We start from the raw sequence: 6070 nt of genomic DNA, 5'->3' as shown, positions 1-6070 counted from the left end.
ATCATAATATCCATAAACGATTTTTTATTGGTTCTCTTTTGATTCGAATTGGGGACGGAATTCAAAATTGAGGCATAAGATGGTGCGGATGTGGGCGGTGTAGCATTTTGAGTCAACGAGGTAAATTGGGGATTATTAGAAATGAGTGTTGAGGGCATTCGGGAGGGCTGGTTGTTGGGGTCAGAAATGGATTGGGCTTGGGATTGATTAGTGGGAAAGGCTAATGGGAGTATGGGACAAGGGGAAGGCTAGTGGGAAACACAGATGGGGGACACAAATCATGTGCAGCCGAAAGTGGTTCATGTGCATGTGGAGCAACATAGCTGCTGCACGCGTGAAGACTTTTGGACTGGGATGTTTGCTCATGGCTGCTGCACGCGTGGAGACTTTTGGGCTGGGATGTTTGCTGATCTTGACTGGATTCGGTGGTGTTTGCTTGCATGGGGAGCTGACAATCGGCGGTCAGCAGCTGCAGCTGGCTGTGAACACTGTTCCGAGTGCATGCGTGTGAGACTTTTTGGCTCGTGGGGGTTGTTTGTGTAGGATATGGCTCGTGGAGAATTACATATTTAATTAGTTGATTGTTGACAATCAATCCAATAACTTTTATTTGGCTCATGCACGAAAAATTCATGCTAAAAACTCTTGGAAAGTAGAAATTGTTTAGCAATACAATAACCTACATGCATCAGACCCACAGGTATGCATTAAAGCTCATGCCGAAAGCAGAAATTATTATTATTTTTCAAACCAAACTTTGAAATCTTTATTAAATAAAAAAGATTAGATACATCTAGTCAGGGGACGTAATGAGCACGATGCATACGCTATGAAAGCATATATCAAAGAAAGAGACAGCAGAAATTATTTAGCAATACAATAATCACACATATGTATCTGACCGTGTACTATGTTTATTAACTAGCAAGGGAAGCTGTGGACATGCTCACAGTTCATCTTTCAACAAGTTGAAAGGGGGAATGCTTTGTTCATTTCTGAAGAAATTTTCGGGATCCACCATAGTTTTCACATGCACCAGCCTGTAGAAATTGTTCTTGAAATACTTTTTGCCCCAAACGCCTGCTTCCTGAACGCTTGTGTCGCCCAGTTTGTTGTTTGTTCCAATGTCAAGATCCCTGTAATTGATATAAGCTGTTCGAGGATTTTTGGCTACATAAGGAGTCATATAATTGAACAACTTGTTGAGCATATTTTTGTGCCTTTGAGATGCTTCATCAGTTGCATCTTGCCAATCCGCATAGTATAAAAGTGTGTATATGTTGCCAGCTCTATGTGGGAATGGAATTTCAGACTCTGAAGTCTCACTCATTTTTCCACCATAAGGGAAAAACACTAGAAGGCCGTAGGTTCGTGGATCCTCCTTATAAAATAAATCATATAATCCTTCAAAAGCTTCTTTAGGAATTGGCTCCATCACATAGTCTGCTTTTCCTTTGAAGAACCTTTTGATAAATCTATCATGAATCAATATATTTGCATTAACTGACTCTCTAATCTCGAATCCATTAATGTAAACAACGGATTCAATAAAGCTCATTTCTCTGCAGTCTTCTTTTGTCAATCCGAGCTCTGGGAAGCTCTCCTGCATCAATGGAAGCAGCCTGTCAACCCCACCAAGAAACAGGGATGTGAATAAACAGACCATACTAGAATTCGCTCTATATAAGAAGGGTGAGATGAATAAATCTTCATGGACCCTATCTGCAATGTATTGCCATTTGTGAAGTAGCATTGTTGCATTTTGTTCTAACGTTCTTGGGACGGCAAATACAGTCACAGTTGACGGAACATCGACTAGCTCTATTTTCCATGAAATAATGATTCCAAAGCTAGGTCCTCCACCACCGCGAATAGCCCAAAATAGATCTTCTCCCATTCATTCTCTATTCAAAAATCTGCCTGAAAATAATTAAAACTGCAAAGATGTAAATGAAGTGATTGATTGTGTCCATAGAGGACTGGAAAATGATTTTCAAACAGCTTGCTTTCATTAGTTAATCTTACGAGTACAAATCCCGAAAAGGTAATTTAAGGCTAAGAAACTAGAGTTGAGCTTCTCACACTTCAAAAGTCCTAACAACACTCCTACGTGAAGTTTACAATTTTAACCTAAATGGAAATTACAATAAAATAAAGGTATATACAAATATAATTCACGCATAATTTCTTCTTATCTAAAACATTTAAGTCTTATGCCTATAGTGACCTTACTGTATTTTTTCAATATTGTTTTTTCAAAATTTCTCACCTTTGGCGTCAATCATGTGAGCATCAACTATGTGATCAGCAGCAACACCGTATTTACGCAACAAGGCACCATAGCCACCGCCACTAAAATGTCCACCAACAGCCACACCAGGGCAAGTTCCTACCGGGAATGCTAACAGATTTTGACTCTTCTCAGCAATTCTATAATTAAGCTGCCCGACGGTGGCACCAGATTGAACCCATGCTGTTTTTGCTTCTGCATTAACACTGATTTCACTAAAATTTATCAAATCAACAATGATGAAAGGAACATCAGAAATAGAGGAAAGACCCTCAAGATCATGACCTCCACTTCGCACTCTAATTTGCAGACCGCTTTTTTTGGAGCATTTAATGGCTGCTTGAATTTCGGACACGTGAAATGGGGTGATGATGAATGGAGGTTTCTGGTTTGTGGGTGTTGAGAAAACAAGATTTTGTATTGAAGACTTCAATACTGATGAATATGAAGAGTTGTTTTGGGTGTAAATCACTTTAGAAATGGTGTCAGATTGTAGAGAAAGACATTTGAGAAAATTTTCATGATTTTCAGCTGCTAAAGCCACCCCAAGAAATAACAATAAAAGAGAAGAAACAAATGAGATAATGCTTGGGCAGAACAAGCCGTGAGGCTTCATTTCTTTTGATGTTACTGACAGTTCCACTGAGATGAACAAAAGACAATAACCTACACACACACACACACACACACAAATCAACAGTATATTTAAGAATAAAGAGTTAATCACTATGTGTGAATTCGCGATTGGATTAGGAATCAACATTTCTCAAAAACTAATTAAAAACGTGTTTATTTATAGGCAGAGGAGGAATCAATGTCTCTTTCAAATTATTTAGCAGGTTTGATCGAGTGTTTTTTAAGTAAATTTCATTTACTGATCACTTTAATTCTAATTATGAGAGGAGACTAAAAGTATTTATTTAACTTTACCCACCATTCTTACCTTAAAAAAAAAATGTCTCCTTCAAATTAAATAATTTGGGTCATTCTATAATGCCGTAATTAAAATTACGGCATCAATGTCGTAATAGATGTGGATCGTTAGATTTAAATGAAAAATCTCCATCATTAATTGTAAATAAATAGGTAACCTGTTACCTAAGTAGCAGGTAATTACCCCTTTTTGTTCAAGTTGCATGTTACATTTACTAGTTTTATGTGTGATTTAAAATATTAATGTGTTATTTACCACTTAATGTCGAATTACAAGTTTTATCCAAAATTTACAAGTTTTTGTTTTGTTTACAATTCTAAAGATCAATTTACAACTTTATCATTAATTTACCTACTTTTCCATCAATTTACTATTTTTATGTGTGGTTTACAAATTGTTCGTTTCATTTTACACTTATTGGGGTCCGCCTATGTTGCAACAGTTGCAACATACAACAACTTTTGTCCTTTTATTTTTTATTACACTACACTACCTTATATTTTCTGCAAAATTCAATAGCCACTAAAAGTTACAAACTTTTACATATAAGTCCATTTTTGGGATGAAATGGCATTTGAAAAGAATTTTAATTTTATTATTATTATTATTATTATCATTATCATTATCATTATTATTATATAAGATTATTGCTATTAAATTTTATTATTTTTATTTATTTTCATTATTATTATTTATGATTATTATTGTCGTTATTATTATTATTATTATTATTAAAATTTATTACTTTTATTATTTTAATTGTTATTATACCGTAATTAATTCATTATTATTAATATTTATCTTGTTATGATTAAAATTATTGTTATTATTAAAATATATTAACTTTATTATTTTAATTATTATTAATTATTGTATTAACTTTATTATTTTAATTATTATTAATTATTGTTGTTATTATTTTTATTAATAATAATATTATTAAAACTTATTAATAATTTTTATTATTTTAATTATTATCATTATTAATATTATTATTTCAGTTAATTTTGTTGTTGTTGTTATTATTATTACTGTTAAATTTTATTAATGTTTGTTTTAATTAACATTATTGTCATAATTATTATTTTTAGTTTTATTATTATTGTTGTTTTAATTATAATAAATACAAATAATACTAGGGACACAATTAACAAAGGGTGTTTTAATAACTTATAATAGTTTATTCCAATTATAAAATAAAGTAAACACATCAATGGGAATGTTGTTCATTCCGATTCCGATTTCTATAGCTCAAATAAATAACTTATTCTTATTTAAATTCCTTATTATGATTCTAGCTCATTTTGATTTTTATTTAATAAATGCACCATAAGAATATGTTTAGAACATAGTATTGTATGTTGTTATAATATTGTTCACATTAATTTATTACTTACCTATGTTTGGAAGTTTTGAAAACTAGATTGTGATCAAGTATATAATTCACTACAATGTGCTAACTTTTGCCTTAATTGAAACATTAAATATATTTAAATTATGTTTTTATTTTTACTATAATAATTATAATATTAAAAATAAATTATATTATAATATTATTTTATTATATCATTTTATATTTATATATTAATAATTAATATAAGAATAATAATTAAATATAATTAATAAATTTAAATAATGAAAGTAGATCTAGAAATGATAGTAATAATTAAAAAATTATCAAATATTTATGAATTTGTGGAATAAATAAACGTATTTATCTTTCTGAAGTTAGGGCACAAACATAGGCTTTATTTTATATCTAACGGGTTATGGCTCTTATAAACGAGTATTGAATTATGCATTGTAATTGCCTAATATCAATAATAAAAGTGCTCTTAAAATTTCACACTTCTTACTTATTCATATCATTTAACAACTAAGCCAATAAATAAAATAATAATTATTATATTTTTTCCTGACATTTAAAAAATAAGAGGGATTGCAATGAAAATAACCTAAATAAATACATCCCCGTCGTTGGATTTATTTTTGCCATTCTTGCCTTGGATCCAATGGTGACAAAAGTAGTCGTATGTTGCAACTGTTGGAACATAGGCGGCCCCCACTTATTGTCAATTTACAATATTTATGTCATTTTTCTAATTTTTTATTTTGTTTACTATTTTCTCTTCTAATTTACAAATTCATCATCAATTTATTAGTTTTATTTGTGATTTACACATTTTTTATTTCATTTTACAGTTATTGTCAATTTACAAGTTTTAAGTCATTTTTTTAAAGTTTTTATTTTGTTTACACTTTTTTCTTCTAATTTACAACTCCATCGTAACATTTTCATCAATTTACTACTTTTATGTGTTGTTTACACATTTTTTGTTTCATTTTACACTTAATGTTAATTTACACGTTTTAAGTCATTTTTAAAAATTTTTGTTTTGTTTACACTTTTTTTCTTCTAATTTACAACTCTATAATTTGTTTACACACTTTCCATCAATTTACTAGTTTTATGTGTGGTTTACACATTTTTTTATTTACAAGTTCTTCTCGTAATTTACAACTCCATCGTTAATTTACTCAATTTTCGATCAATTTACTAGTTTTATGTGTGGTTTGCACATTTTTTGTTTAATTTCACACTTAATGTCAATTTACAAGTTCTATATTATTTTTCTAAATTTCTATTTTGTTTACACTTTTTTCTTCTAATTTACAACTCCATCATTAATTTACTCACATTTCAATCAATTTATTGAATTTATGTGTGGTTTACACATTTTTTGTTTCATTTTACGCTTATTGTCAATTTACAAGATTCATGTCATTTTTCTAATTTTTTGTTTTGTTTACTCTTTTCTCTTCTAATTTACAACTTCATTATTAAT

General features: G+C 30.1%; 1 pseudogene; it reads right to left on the bottom strand.

The window, feature by feature from the left end:
• Positions 1-776: 776 nt before the first annotated feature.
• On the bottom strand, positions 777-2996 carry LOC102628975 (tetrahydroberberine oxidase-like; annotated as a pseudogene).
• Between the last annotated feature and the right edge of the window lie 3074 nt (positions 2997-6070).

The sequence above is a fragment of the Citrus sinensis genome, chromosome 5 (assembly GCF_022201045.2).
Source record: "Citrus sinensis cultivar Valencia sweet orange chromosome 5, DVS_A1.0, whole genome shotgun sequence".
Lineage (NCBI taxonomy): Eukaryota > Viridiplantae > Streptophyta > Magnoliopsida > Sapindales > Rutaceae > Citrus > Citrus sinensis.
The sequence above is the reverse complement of the archived record's forward strand: the minus strand, read 5'-3'. Positions and strand labels throughout refer to the sequence as shown.